A 27,535-nucleotide genomic window follows, 5' to 3' on the forward strand; every position below is an offset into this window, starting at 1 on the left:
GGCATGGTGGAAGCTAACTTCATGTTATATTGCCCTGATTTTTCTCTTTTTTGTTTTTAACTTTTGGTGCATAGAAATCACACTTATTTTTAGTATCCTATGAAATGTCCCAAATGATATCTCTGTGCAAGTATGCATTGTATTCTGTTCAAATCAAGATAAAGATATCAACTCCAATATGTATCACTATTTTCGTATTGAGAACATATATTTATTGTTTTACTATAAATAAATTGAGATTAGTAAAATATGAAACATTAAAATAAGTTTAACTTATCTGTCAATTTAGTGTATGGTGGTTTGAATGAGAATGACTCCCATAAACCCAGTGAAGATGTGGTACTTAGTCGTTAGCACTGTTCGGTGGTGGTAGTGGTGGTGGTAGTGGTTGTGTGTGTGTGTGTGTGTGTGTGTGTGTGTGTGTGTGTGTGTGTGTGTGTGTGTGCGCGTGCGCGCGCGCACGTTTCTCAGTCTTGCAGGAAGAAGAAGGACATCCTGTGGGTGGGCTTTGAAAGTTCATGGTCTGGCTTCACTTCCAGTTTGCTCTCTCCAGTTTGCTCATCATTTTGCTCCTACTGACATGTGTGCTACTCGGTGCTATAGGCATCCTGACATGAAGGTCTCTCATCTCTCTGGAATCACGAGACAATACAAATTTTTTCTTCCTTAAGTCACTTTTTGTCTATGTGCTGTTAATATATCAATTTGTTTACGTGAATGAAACAAGAAAATTTCTATAAAAACAAAGAAGTTAAGATAGTCCCTTATGAGTTTTTCCACTGAAAAAATGTGCCTTCATGACACAACTGTTATTTGTTCTTTTTCTTATATTGAAAATAAATTTTCCCTCAAATAATATGTTTTGATTATAAATCTTAAATGACCTTGATTTCCCTCCCTCTTTTCCTTTCAGTTCTTCCTCCCCTCCCATCCAAACCCCACCTTCTCAGTTTTTTATTAGAAAACACTTGTTTAAGGGATAATAACATATATTAAAATAAAATATAACAAAAAATCCCACAAAAACTAACACTTCAGAATTGGAAAAGAATTAAGGAAAAGAGTCCAAGAGAAGATACAAGAATCAGAGACACACTCATTCAAAGACTCAAGAATCCCTCAAAAATACCAAACCAGAAGCTATATTATATACACAGAGGACCTGGTGCAGACCCTGTGCGTGCTGCTTCAGTCTCTATGAGTTCATTTGAGCTTTGGTCATATGGTTTAGAGGGCCTTATGCTCTTGGTCTCCTCCATTCCTTTTCATTCTTACATGCTTCCTAACTCCTGAGGGCTTCCCTGAGCCCGGATGGGATGAATTTGATGGAAACATTCCATTTAAAGCTGTGTGTTCCAAGATCCCTCACTGTGCATGTCTGGCTATGGGTCTCTCTGTTTGTTCCCATCTGCTGCAGGAGGAACCTTCCACTAGACTTGTGGATCAGTTTCTTGCTCAAACACTATCAGAGAAGCCTCCTGAAGTCACTTTTTATCATGATGTTTTATCACAGTCAACGGAAAAGTAACTAATGCAGAAGTATAGTGTCAAAGGAGAGAATGTGTATTAACATGCTCATAAATGTATGAAAGGTCTTAAATGTTATTATTTTAATTCTTTTTATAGTGCTATAAAACATATCCTAAAATTAGCACTATGTTAACTCTCATTTCTGAAGCCAAAATCTTTTCCGTGTAATACCTCTATCAAATCCCAATAAAAGAACGTCTTAATATAGGAACATAGTAAACGAGTGTTATTTTTGAACCATAACCTACTGGAATTTCATCAGTTAGAAACTAATTCGATCAGTTGTAGATCCATAACAATGAGTAAAGTTATTCAAATGAAATCAATAGGAGCTGAACCCAGAATGATTAAACTTCTACCGGAAAGCTAGAACTCCAAACATGTTCACATACACTTGACAGAAGTCAAAGCATGTACACTGATCTTGGCATGGCGCAAAGGAGCAGTGGCTTCCCCTTGCCCAACCTGCTGAATAATCAGAAGGGCTAGGTGATACTCATGAGGGTTGACTCTTTCATCTACCAGCAAAAATTTGTTTTGAAAACAAGTTGGGCGAGAAAAAGAGAACTAGATGAAAAAAGAGAGGAGAAAAAAGAAAGAAGGGAAGGATGAAAAGAAAGAGGGGAAATGAAGAAAAGAAAGAAAAGTGGTAGAGGAAGGAAGAGTATTTTCAAGTCTGGAAATGCAGGTTTCATCACGAACACAGAGTGTGCTTAGTAGGGAGGAAGGAAGGACCAGCCTGGTCCAGTTTCGCACTTTCTGCCTCTTAGGAAAATGAAGGATGTCATTGTATCCCATGCTGATTGGATCTTTGTAAATGAGGGATGAATTAATAATCATGCAGTGGTCACAGATTTTAAATAGTGGTCCTTCCCAGGACACAGAGTGCAAACTGTGAGAGCATGAACAAATGGCTTCCAGATTCTACTTTGAATCCTGGTGACTTAGCCCATGAAAGCATCTTCAGAGGCAGTTTCTTTTCTTTTCCTCAAAGTCATTCATGCACCATTCTGACTTCGTGGTCTCCTTGTGCCCAGTTGTCCTTCTCCCGATCTCCTCTGCAATGAAATGACTGTATTGCTATTTCTTGTGAACAAAACAGAAAATTTCAACTGTCTCTGGAACTGTTCAAAGTTCATACTTCAAAGAGCAAAACACTCGTTAAGTCTACCGAGGAAGAGGTTGCTTCCGCCAACGTTTCAGGAAAACGTCACTGCCATCTGCTTTGAATTTAAGAATGTTCTCACTCTCCATTAGCTGTGCCTGGGCGTTCTGTCTCTGAATGCTTTGTTTAGCATGCCAAAGCCTGTTACACTGCAATGCATGAAGCTTTGTTTCCCTGTTTGGGTTATTCACTCTTGCCTTCACTTTTGAAGAAGAGAGTTTCAAAATCTACTAACGCACTTCCTTTTGATAAAAAAGGATATCGGGTGTTTCTAGTGGCTGCAGCCTGGGGAGTTATCACTTAACTTGCTGTGCCTTCTCTCCTGTAAGTTCTCTAAGCCTGACGCTTAGGAGTCTTGCCTTCTGATAGTCTGCCAAAACGCTACTCATTATGCTAAAATTAATAAAGATTATGCTGATAATAATTTAATGAGAAAAAGTAGAAAGCTCGTGCACAAAAAAAGTGAACAATGCATTTCTCTAACAGTTGTGTACTCTTATGGGATTTTAAAAATAAATTATAAAAGCTCAAAAGACAAGTCAAGAGGAGCTTTGCTAGAAAATTTAACTTCTAGTCTATGAAGCCCACCGGTTGGCAATGCTGTACCTGTTGTTTAAATATAATGTGCCTTAATTTAATGGAAGTCAAATGAAAGGCCTGTATGTTTCTTTTAATAAATCAATTATTAATAACTGAATTTGCTTACATCAAGCTGAGGAAATAGAATTCTCTGCTTGGCAGCTTATTTTTCTACTCAAGGTTTTGTTTTGTTTTCTCTTAGATTGCATCTATTTGTCTCCCCCGCCTTGTCTCCCCCCTGTATGTAATATATTGACAATTAGGTGATTTGTCATTCTTGCTCAAGATGCCGAGCACTGCATACCTCAGAGCCTTATGAGCTACTTAAAATGAAAGCCTGGTGCAAAGTTCTTCTCCCCAGATTTGCATTTTACAATCTATTATTTATCGCTGCTGCTTGCTCCCTTACTGTACTACTGCGAGCAACATGCATAGTCCGAAGTTGTTATCTTTTCCCACTCGTCTACCCAAAGCTGAAACCGAAGAGAAAACTCATTTTCCCCTCCTGCGGACAATGCAGGCTCGACCAGTGGAATGACTGAAATGGCGTGCACTGCTTTACTGCCAGACTAAGTACCCACGTCCTGAGCACGGCACGGAAAGACACACGGCGTCCGTGTCAAATCATTCATAAGCTTCTCCGATTCTGGTCTCTCCAGGACACTGGTGTCTCAGTGAGTTGCTCTAGAGATAAAATAATAATAAATGAAACATCAGATGAGCTTCCGCCCAGCTCTGTTGCTCAGACCAATCCGTATTGCCTCAGGCATTCTCAGTGCGTATCACCAGAATCAGATTCAGGACACGGGGCTCTCTTTCCTAATCGTGACCGTGAAGGATGCTTTCTCTCTTGGACCAGAGTAACCTGTGACTCCTTTAAGGTTACTTTATTTATTATTAAGGAAATTAATTGTGAAATGTATATTGTCCAGTATAAAAAGTAAAAGCATAGAGTAAGGATTCCAGAGCAGAAAAATCAATTCTAGTAGCACACAGGTATCAGCTCGTCCTTCTGCTTTATTCAGACACTAGTCAATGTCTACCTTCCAAATAGCACTTTGAATGGCGTTTTCTGTTTGTTTGTTTCTTTGTTCTTTTTTTATTTTTCAGCTGAAATAGGCTATGGTTTACTTTAAGAAAAAAATCAGTGTGGGAGAGCTGGTGTATCTGCCCAAAGTAACACACTACACAGCAGCTTAGCGAGGGGAAGACGTTAATCTTTCTAAACACGTATTTATCATCTCAAACCTAGGGAGTATAGATCCATATTTTAAATACAAATACGACCCATAAAGGTAAAATATTTTGGCCCTGCAAACGTTTTGCAAATATCTGAACAGCATTCACTACTTAGGATAGAACCTATTTTTTTAAAAAAGGAAAAAATAACAAAAGAAAAAGAAAGCCTTAAAATATATTTTTATTAATGATGTCTCCCCTAAATCAGTTTTTTAATGAGCATGAGGTTGTAAAATCCAGAGGAAATTAAAAATAATTATATTTTTTCTCAGTTAAAAAAATTTGACACCTGCTGAGACAGTTTAGGACTCAGTTCAATACACAAAATGTAAGTCACATTAAACATTTCAAACATCATTATGGAATTTACAGCAAGCTCTGTTATTCCCAAATCTCTGGTTTCATCATTTAAAAATAAGTACTACAAAGGGATATATCATAATACCCTATGCATATTTTGACTTAGGCCTCAGGGATACAAATTACAAAAAATCAATTACATAACTCCATCTTCTTTGATAGTTAACAAAAATTTACCTCTCAATAGTGCTTAATAAACACAGTACATTTTCCCTTTAAGTTAGTGATCCAATAGTAAGCATTTACTTGGGAAATATAATCAATATTTGTTTTGATTTGAATATAAAAATGACCCTCTTAACATCCGGGCTCATGAATGCTTTGCTCCCAGATGGGGATCTGGTTTAAAAGGTTTAGCAAAGTTTAGGAGGAAGTACCAATCTGCCGGAAGTAGACCACTGGAAACATGGCCTGAGGGATGTTTCTTAACTCTGAGCTCTGTTTCCTCCTCTCTGTCTCTATCTCTGTCTCTGTCTCTGTCTCTGTCTCTGTGTGTCTCTCTCTGCCTCTCTCTCTGTCTCTCTCTGTCTTTGCCTGTCTCTCTCTGTCTCTTTCTCTGCCTCTCTGTCTCTCTGTCTCTGTCTGTATCTGTCTCTGTCTCTCTCTCCCCCTCCTCTCCATGTCCTCTCCTCTCCCCCTCCCTCTCCTTGGATGAAATAAGATAAAGAACTCCTTCGATCTACACTCCCTTATCCATAGTGCTCTTCTTAAGAGCATGAGGCTAATCAACCATGGATAGAAAACTCTAAAACTGTTAACCTCACCAAATCTTTCCTCTCTCAGTTTGTTTTCTTAGGTCTTTGGTCATAGTGACAAAAAAGTTTAACAGAGAATTCCATCTTATTTTGTTAATGTGGTCACTGTCATGGTCAGTTTTTCTTTGGTGCCTACTACTTACATTTTTCCCATGAGGGGAGGCACCATGGGAGCCATGCTGTGCATATTTTCTCAGTTCACTTTTCACAGCAAATGATGCTGTTGAGAAGAATAGAAGCTAAAGAAGTTCAATAAAGTCCTTGAAACTCTACACATAGGATTAAGCCCATCTCTTCACTCCCCAACTCTATGACAGTTTAGCTACTAATTTAGGCAAACTAAAACAGAACCTTGGAAAGAAAACAGGTACTCTAGAATATTTGGGGAAAACAGATTGGAATAGTGTTTTCTTTAGTATGTATATGTCTCCCTGTATGAATACATTCCTCCATCAACACAAGTACATCTGAATTAGACACAGGTGGGTAATCCTAACACTTGGGCAGTCTAAGACAGAGGATCAAGAGCTCAAGGTTACCTTCTTCCTATATGGGGTTGAAATACAGACAGTCAACTTCCTAATCATCCTGGTATGCCATGTTGATGTTGGGTGTAGCCCTCTGGAACTGTTAGCCAAATAAATTCCTTCTCTCTTAAATTGCTTTGATATTTACCACATCAACAAAAGCAACCGAAGCACATTGAGCATTATTTCTCAAGAATTCTTTACCTTGAAATGCTCTAAGGCTATACAGTCACATGACCATTTATTTATGCAAAACTGGGGTGCACCCACATAAAGTCTCATTCAAATACTGAGGGAACCCCATCATCAGATTAAAATGTATTCTTTGCCATTCAAAGGTGGCATCTCATAGCTGTGACATACTCCCTCCCAGAAGCAATACAAGGGAGTTAGCTCATGGTATCAGGAGACATCAGTTCATTGTGTCTGGAAAGCAGCAAAAGCAGGTCAGTACATAGTGATGGGGGCTTGTCCCAGGACATTCTATATTTTGATGAATCAGGTAACAGAAAGCTAGAGCCAAAAGTGGGGCAGGTCTTTCACTGTTAAAGGTCTGCCCCTAGTAACTCAATCCTAACTACCATGCCTCGGTTTCCAAAGGGTCCACACCTTCCCCAGACAACACCACACTCTCAGGCCAAGTGTCTAGACATTGTGAGCCTTGAGGGATGCTTCACATCCAGTCCATAATGGGCAGTAACTGGACCAGCATTGCTATCAGTATTTTTTCACGATCTTGTCTAAAAGCCTGAATTTTTCGCTTTACTCCAAACTACTGATCCACTATAGGCATTTTTAGCACAACAGCTTATTGACTTATATTAACATTTGTATTAGTATTTGTAAGGAGAATTTAATGTTAGATTGAGAACTTCAAGTTGTTCTTAAATGAGGTTGTTTGTTTGCTTTTAAGAAAACACTTAGATTATTAAAAAATTAACTATAATAATAGAACTAAAATATGCATTTATCCTTCCGGGAAATTCAAGCACTAAAACATTTTATTTATTGAAGCTTCTGAAGCATCTTAATTTTCTTTGTCAATTTTATATATTGGATATGTTTTATTTAAAAATTTACATGAAAAGACTTGATGTTTCTCAATCTCAGTTGCATGTAAACAAAAACAGAAACAGGACCTATTAAGAAAATAATAACACACACACACACACACACAACACAACACACACACTTTTGTTCAAATGGGACTCTTCAAAGTTTGTTAGAATCATCAGATGGGTCACAGGCTGAGGTAGTCCTGAGTCAATGTGTTAAAGCCCAGAGAGAATGTGCCTCTTTGATAGTTAATTGCCTTAACACGATGTCTCTGTGGATAGGCCCAATCTAGTTTTGCAAAAGAGTTGTTACACCTAACTTTACCTATTTCCCAGCTATTTGAAATATACTATTACATTTGCTCTCCTGTATTATAATGATTTCTCGTCATTTTGCTTCGGGAAGCATTTTACACCCTAACAAGAAAGGCTGTTACAGCCTCGATAGCCCTCTACCTCTGTCAAGAGGAAGGGCGAGGAAAAAGACCTGGGTTCATTATATTGACAGAGGAAGCTGGAGAACAGGAACACTAACTACTCAAATAAAGTGACAGTATCAATTCACAAGCCTCGATAACTGAGTGGTTAAGAACCAGTGTTTTCTCTTTCTATTGGTTAAGAACTATCCAACAGAATCTTAATTATATCATCTCTCAGACTATTGCCTTAAAAATTCAGAAATGGCAGCACATTTGAAAGTTGAATGCATTTCAATTAAACCATTCCAAGTGTCCTCACAGTGGACAAGAGGATATAATATAACATGTCAGATTGCCCTTATCAATATCAACATGGAGAGTCTTAGAAATGAATATCCAAGAGTTCCCAAAGACACTACCAGAAACTGAAAATAAGAAATAACAGCAGACATAAAACCTTAGGAGAAAGCAAAAGAAGTTTATATAATACAGGAAAATAACTTCTTTATTATACTTGAACACATTCCCAACTTTTTAACTCCTCACATTAAAAAAAGAAGTTAACGTATGATTTTACTAAATGGTATATATTTGTACATATTTATGGTATAGAATATGATAGTTCAATGTATATAAGATTTAAAATGTAATTGACACTTTATATCTTCAAATGCTTATGTTTTCTGTGTTGGGAAACTCTTCCTTTTCTCCCTCCTAATCATTATGATACATTGCTGTAGATGGTAGATACTTCTGTATAGTGGGACTGAAAATTTGTTTTTCCTCATCTATTGTTTTTCTGTACTTATTAACAAAATTCTTCCTACTCCATTTTCTTCCACTTACATTTTCTAATGTTCTCAATACATGATTCTGTGAATCCAGTTTAATCTACTTCCATGATTAGTAGAAACATGCAGTTTTTGACATTGGTGGCCTGCCTGCCTTTATACAGCACAATGTCTAGCTCCATCACTGTTCTCCAAATGACAGGATTTCATTCTTTTCATGGATTCAATGCTCTTCTATTTTTATATATTTAACCACAAATGAATACCTTGATTCCATACCTTGACTGTTATGAATAGTGCTACATTTTAAATAATTTTAAGGAATAATATCTTTTAATATCTCTGGGTCTACTTAAGGACTCCTTAGTGCTTCACATTTGAAACACTAAGTGTTCTCATTTGACTCTGTATAATATAACTTCAAGCTGAGAAGGAAAATTGTTAGGCTTAGGGGGTCAGTGCTCTTGGCTCAATTGACCAACAAAGCACAACCTAATTGGGAAGTCAATATTCCTTTAGTATAAACTAGGCACTTAGTTTCCTTTGGAAGAGTTTTTCTTTCAATCTCTCTCAAAGTCTTCTTCTGAGAAGAAGTCACAGTTGAATGGATTCTTGGAAACAACAAGTAATTTAAATCCTTCATAGGCTTATGTTTCTTATTATGAAATGAAATTTTACACATTAATTTTGTCCATAGTAATAGTTAGAAAATCGTTGAATCACAACTCTTACTTTTGAGCCAGGCATGGTGGTTCATGCCCATAATCCAGCACTAAGGAGGCCATAACAATATCACTGGTATGAATTTGAGGCCAGAGTTCAGGACACTGCGTGAGAGTCTATTTTTAAAAGGAATACTCTGCTTTGTGGGTTATCAACTAGATACAAAGAAGACACAGGGAACTAAGTCCCCAAGGAGGGAAGGCTTTAATAACCAAGCAGAGATTCATAGCAGTATCCACACTTGGAAAGAATGAAATGCCATAGGAGAGAAGTAAGGAATCATAGGTGGGAAGTTTAGAGACACTCATCCCCAACAAGAGAGGACATGGCTCAGAAGAATCAGTGTGGGTCAGGTCCTGAGAACACAGAATGAGAAAGAAGAACATTAGCAACAACACTGCTAGGAAAACTGAATATTCATAGACAACAGAATAAATTTGCTACTACTATAGTATACACACACGTACACACACACACACATGTACACACACACGTATACACACACACACACACACGTACACAAAACTAATCAATCAGCTCAAAATGGGTAAATGACTCAAATATAACAACTTAAATTGCAGGACTCTCCTAGAAAAAAAAGACAGGGAAAAAGATCGTGAATTTGGTTGTGACAATGACTCCACATTAACCTAAAATTATAGGCAACAAAGGGATAAATTAACAAACGAGATTACATCAAAGAAGTTGTTATAGAGATATGGAAAGAATAACAGAGTTAACATTTGCTAACAGGACAACTGAAATATCTAAGAAATTCCTTCAGTCGATACTACCATAGCTGATAAGCAAATGTTAAAGGGGCTAAACACTTAATGAGCATTTATATAAAAAGACATAATGGAAGAATTTCACCATCACTAATCATAACAGAGATAAAATACAGTGAATAAACATTCGTTGTATGTTACAACTATATTTGACAATTAAATCTTATACAGTTAAAAATAGAAAATGATGGGTCAAAGGAATATATTAGAATATGAAAAAGTGTTAGGCGTAGTGATACCTGCATGTCTGTAATCCCAATACTCAGAAGGTAGAAATACTAAAAGTCAGAGTTCAAGGTCATTCTCTGACTATATAGTAAGTTCAAATTTAAAGTGTTATATGAAGCACTATATCAAGAAAAATAATAAGAAACAAAATAATACAACAACATTTTGTAATAGCTTCTATTATAATTTCCAAATATTGCCCTAAAACAAGGAGCAGAAAATGGAATTCAAACAGTGACCCCTCTCAACTTTACTCACTCACAATGTCAATCCTACAGTGTCAAAAAAAAAAAAAAACACAGATGCTATGAACTTTTCCAACTAAATCAACATTCAATCAAATTTTACCTTCAGCCCTAACCCAATACATGTGAATCATTGAGTGAATGGCCAGAAAGTGAGGGAGAATGATCCAAAAATGTTAGTGAAAATAGTACCATTTTCCCCTAATTTTGATGCAAAGACCAATCAAAATGAAATTATAGACAAAGATTAACAAATTCAAGCAGAATATAGTAAATAACAACAACAACACTGTTTTCACAGCACGGACAAATCCTTAGTCTAAAGAGCAACAGGGAGTGGGTGGTGTGCATTTAATAAAAAGGGGCTGATAAGAAAGTCAGGGAACTTAAAAGTTGTAAAGGCAAGAAGACAATCTAATGGATTTTAAAACTGAGAAATCTCAAGGTTGATAAATTGGTAGATAGATAGATAGATAGATAGATAGATAGATAGATAGATAGACAGACAGACATAAACAAACTCAGAGTATATGTATAATTTCAGAAAAGGGAATAAGATGGTAAAGCAACTGTGGAAAAACAATAGTATAAATATGCACAAATGAAGAAAAGTATCACCTGTTGTTTGCAAGGACCCAGTGGAATCTTGGGAAGAGGAGATGTGGAGGAATCTATACCAAAAATCATCCATTCATCAAATTCTTGAGCAATAGTGAAGTTAAAAACCTAGGGAGATACACGTGATTTGAGTTAAGCAAAGATTTCTTCTCTAAGATAGAAAGGTCACAGTCCATGAAGAAGACAAAATAGACTCCTCCGAGGTATAAATGCTTCTTCCTGCTCATAAGGCAATGTGAAGAATGGAGAGGCAAGCCACAGTGTGAGATATTCAGAGCACATACACCTGGAGAGGGAACTATATTTGAAATATGTAAAGATCTCCTATAAATCATTGGTGACCTAATTTTAGAGATGGCAAAAAGACTCGAATTTTCACCAAAGGATATGCATGAATGTCCAATAAGCATATGAAAAGATGCCTGGCGTTATTAGTCACTAAGGAAATGCAAATTAAAGTCATGCAGAACCCCACTAGAAATTCTGAACTTGACAAGGTTGAAAAGACTGGCAGAAATACAGAGCTTGAGAAAGCCTCATTCCCCTACCTTGTAAATCGGTTCGGCAGTACCTTAAAGGGGAAACACATAGCCATAGTCTAACCCAGGAGCTCCACTTTGAATTAACAAAAGCTATATGAAAGTGAATATTTATCAACAACAAAATTCATAGAATGTTCACAGCAATTTTGCCTGTAATAGCTAAAACTGAATATAATCCAAATGTGCACCAAGAGCACTATGAATAAGCAAAGTGGCATGAAATAGTCTCAGGAATGAAAGGGGATCATACACAAAACATGAATGCATCTCACTAATGTTATATTACAGCGAGAAGCCAAACGTAGAGTGGATATTGTAGAATGCCGTTTATCACAAATCAAGGACAGGACAGGCAAGCCAATGGTTGCAGAAATCAGGCAATAATGTTTGTCTGTGGTAGTGGAGTTATGGTTTAGATTAACTGGAAAAGGGAGGAAGGAGCTATCTACAGGGGTGGTGTTCTGCCTTTCTGTCTGGCTTGCAGATTGCTTACACAGGTGGATTCATTCACCAAATGGACTGGACTTGGCATCTGTTCCTTTCGTTGTTTATAAAGTAACATTACTTTTAAAGCTTATTGCCTTATGTGTCTCATTTGCAATGATGGGGATGACAGCGTAGTTATTATCTGGATTTATAAATCGGAACATTGACTCTTAGTGGGATGTGACTGGGTGGGGTCTCTTGCTCCCTGGTGGGTTTTTGGCCACTATTTTGCTTTCTTTGCACTGCATCCCCTTTACCCCCAGCATCAAGGAAGGCTTGGCTACAAGCATTGGCACAGAAAAGAGTTAATGGATTTAAAGTGTTGCGAAGGAAGAGGTTTTCTGCTGGGTTAGCACAATTCCAACACTAAATATAAGCTTTGCATACGAAATATATTCTTTTGTCTCTTGACCACTGTGCTAGAGAATAGGGAAATATGCCAAAGAGGGAACTGGAGAAGACCACAGGGAAATGGGCTGTGGTTGCTAAGGGAGCAGCCTTCTTTTTGGCTTGGAGATCTTCTTTCCTGTTCAGAACCACAGGGGAAAGAAAAATAATCATGACCAGTACTGAAAGACTAGAGGGAAATTTGAGAGTCCTTCATCAGAGCCAGCCTAGACAGAGGTAGATGGAAGGGAGGCCACTGTGGGAGCCATGGCTTAGTCCAGCTAATGCCATTGTTGATTTATAAAGCTTATGTGTCTAAAGAAAACAAAAGGGTTAGATCTGAGATGGCAAACTAATTACTAGAGGTGAGTGTGGAGTTTGTCCAGGCTCTAGCCTTCCATGAATACCAATACACATTCAAGGACCTCTGACTGACCTCCACTCCCTTGCCATACCATTGCAGCTAAGAGAATAATTTATTTCTGACAGCTAATACACACACACACACACACACACACACACACATACACACATGCACACACGCACACATGCATATGTATGTGCTGTAGATAGTACTGTGTGTGCTGCAGCTAATGTATATTATTACATAAATTATATATATTACATATACAATATGTATAAAATGACCAGAAAATATAACAAGCTGAATTGTCCTGAATTAAAGAGATTGCTAAGTAAAAAGAAGGAGGTATCTTCATGACACTCAATCACAATAAGATTAACATGGCCTGACATAGAAAAATGGCAAATTGCTCAACCATATTCCTATTTCTTTTTCTCAATAATGCCAACCTCAGAACTCACAAGAGAAAGTAATTATTTATTCAGAGAGAGGAAAATTGTGAAGAAAGGTGGTTCTTGTGAACAATGATGGATGAACATGAATCAGGTGAGTGGTTGCCCATGCACTTTTAATGAAATATACTTGATTTGAATATAAAATTTCCCCCACAGAATCACATTTCAACCATCGGGGTGCTATGAAGCCTTTGATTGATGGAGCAGAGGTGAGGGAATTAGATCAGTCCAGGTCAGCCCTTGAACATTAGAGACACCCAAAGTTTCAGCTGTATTCTTACTTCCAGGTTCACTCTCATATAGCATGTTTCCTATCTCATGTTCCTGCGGCCATGAATTCTGCCATGTCTTGGCTGCCATGATGACTGGAATATGTCTGAAACTATCATCCATCTGGTAATTTTGTGACAGCCATACAAAAGTAATATGCCACCGTGCTCAGCTTTCCCTGGCCAGAGAGTCTAATGTAATTGTAGAGGAAGGAAGGGCATGTCAACATGAATTAGGATAAAGGTGGATCTGTGGTTCAGTCCAGAGTTGACAACTACTGACTTAACCAGATGCGAGAGGGCACACAAAGTGAATGAAATCTAAATACGCAGATTGGCATATGACAGACTGGTATTATCTTCCCACAGAAAGACAATATGTGTTCAGGAAGGTTTCTAGTTAGGTAGATAGTCACAAATGAAGGTAGAGAACTCAAGGCAAAGAAACTATCCTGAAGGCAAATAACACAACCCCACAGGGATTCATTGCTTCAGTCCGCTTGCTTGAGCAGAGGTAAATTTAAAACTATAAATCTCAAAAATATAGATAAACAAAAAAATTATAGCACTGAAATCCAAGCTATGAGGTTTATTTTTGCAATATAACTTTTAGTCATTTTCTTCCTTTTGTTTTGTTTTATGTGTTTGTTTTAAAGAAGGGATATAAAATGGTAAGGGCGTTATAAAAACAGAAGCAGAATAACTCAGCCGAAATAAATTGGTGCGGGCTGAGGACATAGCTTCCTTGGGTTAGTGGTTGCCATGAACCTCACGGTGTCTTATAAAGTGACAAGCATTGCCTACAATCTGAGAACTTGGAAGGCTGAGGCAGGAGGATTGTCTTAAGTTCAAGGCCTCCTTTGCCAACATAGTAAGTTCTGAGATTGCCTAGGCTAAATGGAAAGACCTCATTCTGTAACCTCTCCACAGGCATGAGCAGTATCACCAATTCCCTTCAACACTGTCCTTGAAGCACTAGTTGGAACAAGAAGGTAGAAGGAAATTAAAGGAATACAGAAAATAGAAGAACGCTAGGTTTCCCTCTTATCTGCGTATAATGATATTATATATCAGAAAGCCCCAAAACTCTACCAAAAAACTTCAAGACATGATAAAAATCAACAAAGAGCAGGATACAGAATCACTTGCAAAAATCAGTAGCTTTTCTATCCACGAATAACAAACATACAGAAAAAGAGGTCATGGAAACATTTCCATTCACAATAGCCTCAAAAGGTAATCTAAGGATGAAGCTAACCAATGAGGCGAAGAAACTGTGATGAAAAGTTCAAATCCCTGAAGAAAGAGACAGAAAGAAATGCTTAAAAATGGAAAAGAATGCTGTGCCACTGGATTGGTAGAATTTAAATGACCATTTACCAAAAATAATTCACATATTCAGTGCCATACCAATTGATTTCTCCATCTCATTCATCCCATGCAAATAGAAAAAATCTATCCTTAAATTCATATCAGTCCACAAATTTTTCTGGGTAGCCAAAATAATCCTGAGCAATAAGAATAATTCTGGATTATCACTCTAGATATCAAGGTATATTACAGAGCCGTAACAATAAAAACCTATGACTCATGTTAGGGTACATGAGTACATGAAACCACCGCTATTAAATATTTACAAAGATGTAAAAAACATATGCTAGAGAAAAGAAAATGTCTTCAACAAAGATGCTACAAAGAGAATATCCACTTGTAGGAGAATGAAGTTAGACCCATATCTATAACCTTGCATAAAAACTAATTCTAAACAGGCCAAGGACCCAGATGTGAAGCTCAGAACACTAAAATTTCTCGGAGAGACCATCTGTGACATCCTACCTGATGTACGTGAAGGAATGAACCTTCTGAATAGGACTGCATCTGCCTAAGAATTAAGGCTAAAACTGACAAGTGAGACCTCATAACACTAAAAAGCCTTTGCACGTCTGAAGAGTCAATCTGGTGAGGAGGACGCCCACTGAATGGGAGAAAATCTTTGCCAACTATACATCTGACAAGTGATTAATTTTTAGAATTAATGAAGAAGGTTTTTTAAAAATAGTGGAAAGACAAACAACCCATTTAAAAACGAGGCCGGAACTTGGATAGAGTTCGTGAAAGAAGGAAAACTGGCTAAGAAATATCTAAAAGCTCACCCATCATCAAAATCAAAACAACTGTGAGAATTCATCTTACTCCATCTAGAATAGCAAAGATCAACAAAACAATTAACAACAAAGGCTGGGGAGGCAGGGGGTGAGGGAACCCTCCTTCACCGTTAGTGGGATTGCAAACTGTCCCAGCCACTCTGGAAATCAGTGTGGAGAAGCCCCCCCCCTCAAAAAATGAATCTACCCCATGACCCACCTATACCATTTCCTGGTATGTTCTCAGTGAACTCAACCTCTCTGTGCACAGACGGCTACTCGGTCATGCTCGCTGCTTCCCCATTCCTGGTAGTCAATCAGTGGAAACAAACTGAACATCATTCCGCAGAAAATGGTTACCCATGCATTATGGAATATGATTCAGCTGCTGAGAAAAAATAATTTTGTTGGTAAATGAATGGAACTAGAAAAGATCATACTGAGTTAGGGAATCCTGGCACAGAAAGACATACTCCTACTATTTCTTCTCATGAACGGCTCCTTCAGATGTGGCTATAAAAAAGTGAAACAAGCAATAAAGACATAAATATCAGGGCACAAGTGATATGAAGATGGAAATAAAAAGGGGAAGGTTCATTAAGGGGTGAAGAGGGAAACTAATACAGAAAAAGGAGGGGAAAAGATAAAAGATCAGTAAGAATATCTGAAAATGTAATACGGAACCATGCTATTTCCTATCTGCCTAAGATACTTGCATGTAACTTTGTATACAAATATACTCATATACTTTAATCATTTTATTTATCTTGGCTTTCAATAGTCAAAGGTCACCTAACAAAAATCCTAAAACTGGTTCTCTTTGAATCTTCTTTTGAGAAGCCCTCTTTTGAGTCGTTGGTCAGGGTTGTTGAATAGACTTCCAAAACATTATAAGACTATTTCTGCTGCAATTGGTTGCTGTCCAGGCAGGTTAGTCCTTACTGTTTGTGATGGTTTATATAAGCTCTGCCCATGGAGTGGCACTATTAGAAGGTGTGACCCTGTTGGACCAGGTGTGTCACTGTGGGTGTGGGCTTCAAGACTCTCATCCTGGCTGTGTGGAAGTCAATATTCTGCTAGCAGCCTTCAGATGAAGATGTAGGACTCTCAGCTCCTCCAGCTCATGTCTGCCTGGAGGCTGCCATGTTCCCGCCTTGATGATAATGGACTGAACCTCTGAACCTGTAAGCCAACCCCAATTAAGTGTTGTCCTATAAGAGTTGCCTTGGTCATAGTATCTGTTCACAACAGTAAAACCCTAAGACATTGCTGAAGACACCATGCGCTTCAGACTCAGGACTTGGAGGACCTGAACTACCTCTAAAATACAAACTTACCCTCTGAAACTAGTTTTCATGATACCGGAAGGTGTCATACAAACTGCCAAAGGAGGGAAGCATCCAACGGTTCTATTGAGCGATGATCCCCATGAGCTACAGCAATAACCAGCATGTTAAGATGCTTATAGTATGGATAAAATGTACAACAGTGGCACATACTTCCCCCAAGAGCTCTTTAATTAGAAATAAGACAAGAGGGAAACCATAGCTGCTCCTGGAAACCTAATCAAATACCCGGGGCTGATGAAGTCATGAATCTCAGAGAAGAACCTATAACCTCTACATTACTAAACAAACATAATCCCAGATTACATTCTAAATAGTTGTCTTATACCCACAGATAAGCATACATAGTCCCCACCTCTCATCTAGGAAATTCACTTTGCAGCACACAGAGACAATTGCAGTAAACCATACCTGTCTGAACAGAGTCCATGAATGAAACTATATGAGGAGAGTCCTAATCTCTGTACCTCCATAACATGTCTTCTTGGATTGCATTTTATGCCCCTCCTAGGTGAAATAATAGGAGCGGGTTTACTTTAGAATAACCATCGTCTTACCCATTATTACTCAGAATGTTCCCAAGCATGACTTGGCCTCACCACTGTATACTCCCTAAAAGCATGTGACCTTGCCTTTGTGACTGCATACAACTTGAACTCAAGTGAAGTTTGCTCTTATGACTTGGCTTAACCCTCAGAATATAAACTGTCCGATGCCCAGAATAAAATTGACTGTTGCATGAGACGTCAGTTTGCCTCGTGGTTAGGTTCCACACTCCCAGGTTTATGCCACCAAATAGAGTGGCAGCACACCCAACCACAGTGCACAGTTGTGGAGCTCAATCCTTACTGATACATCTACAGTTCCTACATCTGAGGCGCACAGATCATTGTAGAAGATTGTAGGAGCCAGACGAAGAGGGAAATTCGTGTGAGACTGTGTCTCCCAAAAATGTTAGAAAAGGTGCACAAATCAAGTCTCACCAACATAGCCACCTGAACAGGGACAACACCAGTAGATATACGACTGTGAATGGGGCTCTAAGCATAGACAAAAAACTAAGGAATGCGGAGAGCAGGACCCATTACCAAGTGGTCATCCCTGAAAACACATACATACAAATAACATTTTAAAAACTAAGCAGGCTATATTTATGTATTTAGGAATATATATATATATATATTATAACATACACATACACAGACAGACACACACACACACACACATATATAGGAGGTTGACATATATACGTATATATTATTGACAATGGGAAGAATATATAATGCTTTTAATTTTATGATTGACTATTAAAAACCTAATTTTGTAAACGCCATTGGTGAAAAAACATTTTCTAATTCATAACAAATCTTGTTCTTTCATAAAATATTTTTCCTAGGTTTTCAAATTGGAAATTTATCTAAGAGACTATTTACAAATTCTTTCATATACTTACCTATGAGATTGATCACGTTGGAACTAACTGGAATATCTAATTGTAAAGATTACACAATTAGCTCTCTAAATCTTTGCTATTAAAAATAGGAAAATTACAATACAAAAGACTACTATAAAACTAAATTAGATGAATATTATGATATATTGTACACTGTATTCTTTTGGAAAATATATAAACATGGAGAAACACGTGTTTCCTGACTATGAACTCTTGATAGCAATTACCTAAGCAAAGAAGCACTTCCTTTACTGTGTCTCTGTAATCATAACTTTCATGTAATGTTGTATCCTTCATTTAAAGACAAAACCATAAAAACAAATAAATAGAACTGACCAAAATTTTATGACAAGATACAAACAGCAGATATTTCAATGGTATAACTTTAGTATATCTAGACATTCTAAGGATTGATAACTACAAATATATTACCTTTACAATAAAATACTAAAAGGGATTTTAGGCTCATTTAAAAACATTCAGCATCTTCAAATACTTCAGCTGCTCTCAATATTTTATTTTACTTACTGGGAAAACTTAGTTTTGTTTTTTTAAAGAATTATTAGTTTATGTATGTGACAGCTCCATATCTGCCAGGCATCCATACCAGTTGCTTCTAGCTTAGCCAGTGACTGTCCTGTAAGTGTTTGTTTAAATTGGGGAAATGTCCTTGTCACCATGTAGCTTAAAGAAAGAAGCCACTCTCTGGTTCTGCTGCTCTTAGAGACCCCTGACTTCTCAACTGATGCTTCATTCTGTATTTTGAGCTAAAGGAGCTTGACATCAACTTTATTTTCTATCATTTTCTCTGAGTTGAATAATGGTTCCTGGCAAGGCTGCCTTAAGCACCAGTCGCCATTCTAATTACAAGGCATCTGCAAATAGTCAGGTGGCACTTGGCATAGGAATTCTCATCCAAGTGTCCACTTGAAAATTCCATAGTCAGAAAAGGAGGGTGGTGTTTTGAGATTCTTGGTCTTTTATCTTGACATACCAGAGGCATTTCTACATAAGAAACGCCTTATAACTTGAGGCTTAGGTCTTTTTTTCTCCTACACCCTCTGCAGAACAAGATGTATTTTCTTATGAGGTTCCATATGCTTCTCCCTCTGAACCTGAGAACATCTGTAACCACAGATTCACATATTCTCAGTGAAAATGTATCTGTATAGGTAAAAGACACTACAGGGAGAGCACGTGTGTGCACCCTAATGCCAACAGCTGGTCAGAGAGGCATGGCAAGACTCTACAAGCTCCCTCAACACTGGAACTACAGTGGGTTCCCCAGTATGTCCTCTGTCCTAAGTATACAGAACTGTTCTATGATTCTTGACAGATTAACTGAAGATAACAAAGAGACGTATGAATAATTGGCATCTCATGGAATTGTTTATGGGGCATACATATTTATAAAAAAGCAATCAGCACAGGAATAGGAAATAGAAAAGCAGCAAAAGTAAGACCATCTCAGCAAAGCAAAGGCCAATATTTTTTCCAAAGGAAGTTCTAATAGATGAAAGGAGCTGGTGTACAAAACTACCAACACCAGGGGAAGAAGATTCTTCATGGATTGGAAGAACTCCAAGCCCCAGACAAATTTCTCACTGGAGAGCTTGTCTCCTCATTGAGACCTACAAATTCCCCAAGTGATTCATGTCTCTCTACCTCTGAGTGGTAAAGCTTCTACTTTCCAAAATGGGTGTACCAGAAGAGAGACAGACTCGTCTGTGTAGAAAACTAAATTTTCTCCCCTTCCTTTGTATCTCAAACCATGAGATTCAAAGAACAATCCAACTTTCCAAGGGATTAAAAATAAAGCCACTTGTGGAAGAACTAGCACATCCAATCTCTGTATCCCCCTGGGTCCATCTCTGTTCCCTTCTCTTCCATTTCTGCCTAATTAAAGACCCACATGGTTCATCCATGTAACCAACAACACTAAAACCTTCCAAGCATTCACAATGTTTCACAATTTAGAGGGTCAGAAATCCAGGTTCTGTCATTTGGGTTTCCCTTTGGATTTTGTGTTCTCAAAGTTCTCAGAGAATGGTGATAGACAATTTCAGCTGGAGTTTTCTATGAAAATGTTCCAGAGACATGCCAGAGATTTTGCAGCAGGCTGACCCAGACTGTAATTCTTTACAAGCATACAATGATGAGGAAAATAGAAAGTGCTTACCCCCATGGAGCCTCAGTGCATGGCTGTTTCTGTGTTTCTTCCAAGAACCCCACTGTTGCCGTGGCCCGTCTTGACGGCATGAAAGCTGAAAAGAAAAGAAAAGAAAAGAAAAAAAAGGAAAAGAAAAGAAAAGGAAAGGAAAGGAAAGAAAAGAAAATCACTAGAAATACACTATGTGGTCAAAGGAAACAAAAAATGCACTAGGTAAAAAATCACTAATAGATTGACACAAAAAGAGATTCACAAGAAAATCAGTCATTTGTCACATGTGTTAATTTGTATGTATGCCTTGATAAGTAGCTAGAGATATGCCTCAGTGAACACAGAACTGGAGTCCAGAAGGATAGTAGTCGTTGCTAAGGAACATGCTTCTCGAGGGACCTAGCAAAAAAAAAGAACCTACCTTAATTCTTCCATCCATCAAAATGTGGGAGGGGTTGACTATAGGTGGGTCCACAATGCCCTTGGTACTAACATGGTGCTGAGCTGAAGGTCACAGCCAAGTGTATAATTAGACTCAAGTTTTGAAGTGGACTCCCTAATAATTTGAAGGGTCTTTTCCACAGGATAGACATACTGCTTCTCACAGGCAAGAGGAACAGTTGGACAGCCTCGTTTTACAAGTGAAAGAAATCTCACGACCATCTCATGGTGTCTGCTGTCATCTAGGCTATCACACTGTCTGGCAGGCTGGGAAATGAGGTGCCGAACAACATATCCAGCTCTCTTTGAAGAACACCGGCTCCGAGGCTCGTCAGTCAGTCCTAGTATACTGCAAAGCATTCCCAGAGGGCTCTTCAGCGAGAAATGGATTCTCTGAAGGCAAAATTCTGCACAGATTGTGAAGAAAGTATCTTGCTTTATGTTTGTCTGCTATCTCGAGATCATTTGAGTTGTCTGTATTGCTAACAAGCCCTGTCTCCTGGTGAGACCTTCTACTCAGACTCATCCTCAGCTGGTCTGATTGTACAAACTCTAAAGAGTAAATTAACCTTAACTTTAACCTGTAGTAAGTTAACCAAGACTGGAGTTACATATATAAAAGCATAGTAGAAAGTCATTACATTAAACTTTAAAAACTGCTGTGACACAAAAGTTCACTGTAGGAAACTGCTTCAAATTCATGCACAGATATTAATCAGGTCCAATGCTGTGCAGCCATAGGCCTGAGGGCACCTATGGGTGGTACAGCCATAGGCTTCAGTGCACATAGGTGAGAAAAAAACTTATGAGGAGTCTACTTGCCAATTAGCCTGTGCAGGTCCTACCACTACAGACAATAGAAGCAAACTTTGGAAATAGAACTTTCTTTGAATTGAAAACATTCTAGGGATACTACTAGTAAATGGACAAAAATATACAAAGAGTAAGAATTTGATGCTCTTCTCTAAGAATAGTTGCACGTAAGGGCCATGCCTCCATTGTTTAATGAGACATGTTTAATGGTTTTGAATAGCTGACATTTGGTCAAATTTTATCCAATTCTCAGGGAAGGTTTCCTTGAGAGAGTAACCTGGAGGCACTAAAATGAATACATTCAGATATTAAAGAACCAGAGATCCGTGCTGGTAAGAACATCCACATATACACAAACCCTAAAGCCACCATCACTGAGGAAATACATGCAAGATAAGAAGTAAAAATTCAAACCATTAAGAGCAGGTGACAGTGTTAATCCCAGCCAAACCTTGTTCTTTGGGATCTGAGCTTCCTCCAACACGAAGACGGGCCTCCCAGGAACTACATGAAAATTAGCTCCTCTACCCACTGAGGAACCTGAGATAGTAATGGCTCGTGACTCCTCATCCCTCTGTGTTTGGAAGTTGTTTTAAGACCCTATCCTCTGAAAGATGCACGTCTGCCTTTGAGGTGAAATTGAAGAACACTGCATTTGCATTGCTAAAATATTTCAACACTGTGTAACTACTTACTAGATGTTTGAATTTCTTGTTTGTGATACTATCAGCTTGGGCCCTTAAAAAATTGCATGAGCAATTTCTAAACTTGCTTTAAATTGTTTGCCTAGATAAGAATTATTTAATCTAGGAAAGTAATGTTCACACAGCATTCATTTCATAAGTTGTTATCAGGCAGTATGTTGTTATGTAAAGTACATTCCTAAGGTTCATCACTTCAACAAGTATCAGAAAAACACTTTTATAATATTCAATGTTTATAACCAATTCTTTTAAAAAAAAGACCAAAGCTAGAGGAATATGTTTCAATCAATGATGACCATGTGATTTAAATCAATATACAAAATACAATATACAAACATGCATACATTTGAAAGAGGAAAAAAACTCTTAGCATAAAAATCTTTCTGTAGAGAAGTCTGTTTACATATCTTCACTACAAAAGTCTTATTTTTATTTGGGGGCTAATAAGCTTCTTCCTTTGCTATCAGATCTGGTGTGTTTCCAGAAGGATCCTTTGCATACACAAGCAAATATTGGAGTGTGTGCATATGCATAATATATAAGATAATATATTCTTAGAGTGCCTTCCATCAAAACTGAAGACCCAGAGGAGAATAATCCGTAATTACCAATATTATTTTACATTGTTCTGACAGTGATTAGGAAACAATAAGGTGAAAAACAAAAGTTAAATGTCTTTGGTTTCAAATGTGTGCAGAAAAAGAAAATTAACTCAGATCTAGTTAGTTCCTTAAGCATTAGTGACATGGGGCTGGAAATGGCTCAGTTCTCTGTGGCACAGGCATGAGCACTGGAATTCACATCATCAGAACCCACCTTAGAAAGAAACCCATGGTCACAGCTTCCCATTTGTGGCCCCAATCTAATGTAAAGCACAGCTAAATGAGAGATGGTGTGCCTATCCCAGAAGTGGAATCTTGGGACCCTTCTGAAGACCAGCAACGGGGAAAGGTGTTAGGGGATGTTCTTGCATGAGTAAATACAAATGGCTGGCTATTACTTGAAGCAAATTCAGTTTTGCTTTTGTTCCAAGAATAGAAAGTAGAGTAAAATTCAACATCATTTTTTCACGCATACATTTGAAACAGAAAAAAAAACTCTTAGCATAAAAATCTTTCTGTAATGAAGTCTGTTTACATATCATCACTACAATGAGTTTTATTTTTATTTGGGGGCTAATAAGCTTCTTCCTTTGCTATCAGATCTGGTGTGTTTCCAGAAGGACCCTTTGTATACACAAGCAAATATTGGAATGTATGCATATGCATTGTTTTAGCTTTACATTATATCTTGGCGTTTACTTCAGTGCATATATGGACATGCCGCATTTTAAGCTTTTACATAGAAACTAAAGCATCATTTCCAGTCTTTTCCCTATCTCTTTCCCCCTTTCCCAACCCTTTAATGTCACTGCGCTGACATATGAGTGATGCCTGTGTCTCCAGACCAGAAAGCATTGCTAAAAAGCACTGACTGTTTCAGAGTGTTGAAATGTCCTGTGCTGGTTCAGAGTGAATCTTATCTTCTGATCTATCAGAACCTTTCTCCCCTCTCTGTGAGATGGAGACACACAGGGCAGCATATGATAACAAACGGAACCAGATATGTCTGTGGTAGACACTGGGGAAAGAACAAGGGAGTAAGGAGGTCTCTGAGGATAATGACAGTTCAGGGATTAAAGCCAACCTCACGTCACTTCTACTCCTGGATCTCCAAGGCTCCAATACAGTTTCTTATAGTGCACACCACCATAGATGAGACTTGTTATTCTCAACCCAAAGAACATTAGTTGAACTAGTCATCTCTGGTATTGGAGAGACCATTACCACCACCCCATACATGAATAGTTCACAGAGGCTGTCGCTATGGCACAGACAAGGTGAGCATGGATGTTTGTGTACATAATGTGGAGAATAAGCATTAATACATTTGACGAGATAAGCCCTTGAAGTAAAAGTGCTATCCAAAGGAAAGAGAATTTAAATTTTTGTACCACTTTCCAAATTTCACTGCATGGACTTCATAGCGATTCTGAATATTAATACATTAACAAAGTAAACAAGTATCCATTCCCCAAAAAGTCATTAACTCAGGGTTAGCAAAGCTCCCGGTCATCAAAACTTTTGTTTCTAGCAGGAGTATTTAATGTTGGTAAAGACACAGTATGAGACACCCCTCTGTAATTCTGTTAGGAGGGTCAGACTGCCTACAACCTTTCTGGAAAGCAATCAGGCAGTATGAACTAGAACACTTAGTAAGTTCATCCTCTCTGAATGAATAGTTTTCACCTCAGTGACTCTAATGTGAGGAAGCTTTCACAGATTTGGACAGTGATTTATAGATGAAAGACTTAAGAGTTGTTGTTTAAAACAAAATGCTTCATTTAAGAAAAATGATGAAATAAATCATTTCATATACACAGGATATTATTCAGTCATCAAGTAAGTTGTAGAAAACATTTAATGTTTTCCAAGGTAATATCAGAAACAAATCATTCATGTAAAACAGTATACACAGTTTGAAAGGCCACACAAATACAAGCCTGTACATGCTTACCTATTACCTATTCATTGACAGGTAGAACATATCATTAACTTTCTTATATACATATACACTCATCAAAGGACTCTTTACAATAAGATCAATTCTATTTTTTTTCATTTCTTGGTAGATGGAGTAGTGAATGGTTCTTGATTTATTCATAATAATCTTTGACATTTCCAAAATTCCAATTGATGAGCATGTGCTATTTTGTAATCAAGAAAATGTTACCTTCCCCTGCCGTCCTTTGCCTTGAGCCTGACAAGGCATTTGAGTTCGCAGTTAATCAGAGGATAAGACGACTTCTGGTTCATGAAACTTTCAACAGGAATGAAAAATGAATACTTTCTGTAGCATTTGAGAAACGCTTTTCTTCCCACTCCAGACTGTCAATTTATTAAGTTGTATGTAAGGTTAGAAAATATTCATTACTACATCAAATTCCCCTGCCTCATGTTCATTCAGTGTTTTTCTAAAATAATTTCAATTTATCACACATAATTCCTGGACAGAGTGTGTATATGAGGGGGACCTGACATGTAAATGTTTAGTTGACTATTACCAGTTGTATTGTGTACCATGACGTGAGAAAAGTTTTAAATCGCATTTTTCAATATGTAGCCTCAACTGAAATTAAATGGGAAATTTTTGAGTATGGTGAAATAGGAGAACCCAATGGCAACAAACCTTTAAAACAAGACTGGGAGAAAAAATCAGAGGGAGGTAGGATTGCTGGCCTGTGTTTTAGTGGAGAGCTTCAAACATGATGAGAAAGAACTATTTGAACCAATTTTGAACACCTAAAATAGAGGAAAGATGTGAGAATCGATGTCTCAAGACTTCGGAGTAGGCAGGTGAGTGAGTTGTCCTTTACAGGAAAGACGTGCATTGAGACCCTAAGCCAAGGCTGTCCCAGAGGCCCGCCCCATACTCTCACTACGCAGCCAGCACATTTGCCCTGACTGCTGCTTGACGTACCGTTCTGTGGGCCACTCAAACTGCCAAGATCTCTCACACCCTACCATGAAAGAAAGACAAGTGAACGTAGTCTTTGGTAGAGAAAACAAAGCAGGAAATATCTATGAAGTTTGTAAATATGAACTATTTCTCACCTTTTATTTTTAACATTTTTGAAATGAGATTATAATTTTTGATTTATTTTATATCCCAACTGCAGTTTCCCCTCCCTCTTGTCCTCTAGCTTCCTTTCCCCATTCCATTTTTCCCTTCCCTTTCCTCCTTACTAGTCCTCTCCCATACCCTTCCCCTACTATTCTTCAAGTTCATGACTGCTCCCTTCACTAATTGCTATTGTAAGTATATATGTTGGGTATTATATATATTTTTTTCAGGACCACTTAACAGTGGATGACCAATTGCTGTGATTTCCCTAGGGAAAGCCATCTCGCTCAGTTCCCAGTTTTCTTCAGTTGCCTGTAGTTTTTGTGTGGGATTCAGGCCTCGTGGACTTTCCTCCATCCAACTTGGCACGTTCATTGGTGCCTCATCCTTGTTTAGCTGATTTGGCACCCTCTTTACTTAACAAACTGTTTTAAAATGTATTCAGCATGCTCCGGGAGCCTGAGATACACCTAACCTGCATACGTCTTCTCTAGCAACAATGGAACATCTGGAACCACAGTAGTAATCAGAGTTACTGTGAGGTGACTTTATAATGATCAGACTTTGAAGGAACTGGATCGACAGATTTAAAGCAGATAAGGAAATGGCAGGGCTGGATGACTCGTTCTGGAATATTCCTCAGCACTTTGTCCCTAAAATGGGCCCACAAGTATAGACAGGGCTACTTTCGAGAATTTTGTCTGATTTTCTTATTGGGTACATCTTGCCTGAAAGACTGATGACCAAGGTTTGTTCCTAGTACCCCCCCCCCAATTTTATTAGCAGGAAATTATTATTGAACCCATCCATTAGTGGCTTCATTAGCAACAATTCAGTTAAACCAAAGTTTCCCAGGCAGTCACTTAATCAGGAAGCTATGACAATGGTTTCCCCCACACATAAGTGTCAAAGTCAACCATTCCCTCTTGTCCTATAAGCTCTGAAATGTTATGGTGTTTCTTTTGTCCCAAGTGTTTGAAAGTAAACAAATGGCACAGGTCTTTTGGGAAAATGACTGGGAAATGATGACAATATAGAACATCCTAGGAGTAAGGCTTCCTTTCAGTCACTTGGGTCCCTCTCAGAAAACTGACTTCAGTTCAGAAACCTAGCTACAAACTGTGACCTTTCACCACACTGACTGGGAAAGGTAGAAGCTCCTTCAACTCCTCTGTGAGTGCTGATGTCAAAGGGCACAACTGCTCTACTCCAGTGCTATGAGATCACATGCCCTATGTATTCCCCACAATATCGTAAAATATTCTTAAAGTTTATTAACATATTG

The 27,535-nt window shown here is 38.0% G+C and overlaps 1 long non-coding RNA gene across 35 annotated transcripts in view; it reads right to left on the reverse strand.

Moving 5' to 3' along the window:
• Positions 1-22,548, reverse strand: part of LOC102556284 (uncharacterized) — a 134,113-nt gene extending 111,565 nt beyond the window's left edge. For 4 of the 35 annotated variants that reach the window (XR_015638461.1, XR_015638452.1, XR_015638464.1 and 1 more), the window contains exons 1-3: positions 22,335-22,545; positions 20,648-20,732; positions 11,023-11,130 (exon numbers count right to left, since the gene is read on the reverse strand). This is a non-coding gene — a long non-coding RNA (uncharacterized LOC102556284). Of the gene's footprint in view, positions 1-194; positions 2,589-3,855; positions 3,959-4,675; positions 9,500-11,022; positions 11,131-15,889; positions 16,058-17,426; positions 17,523-20,647; positions 20,733-22,297 lie in introns of those variants that run through there. The other 31 variants (XR_015638459.1, XR_015638458.1, XR_015638455.1 and 28 more) reach the window with 27 other exon arrangements.
• Positions 22,549-27,535: the final 4,987 nt, after the last annotated feature.

This window comes from Rattus norvegicus, chromosome 15 (genome assembly GCF_021556685.1).
Source record: "Rattus norvegicus strain SHRSP/BbbUtx chromosome 15, alternate assembly SHRSP_T2T, whole genome shotgun sequence".
In the NCBI taxonomy this organism is placed as follows: Eukaryota; Metazoa; Chordata; class Mammalia; order Rodentia; family Muridae; genus Rattus; species Rattus norvegicus.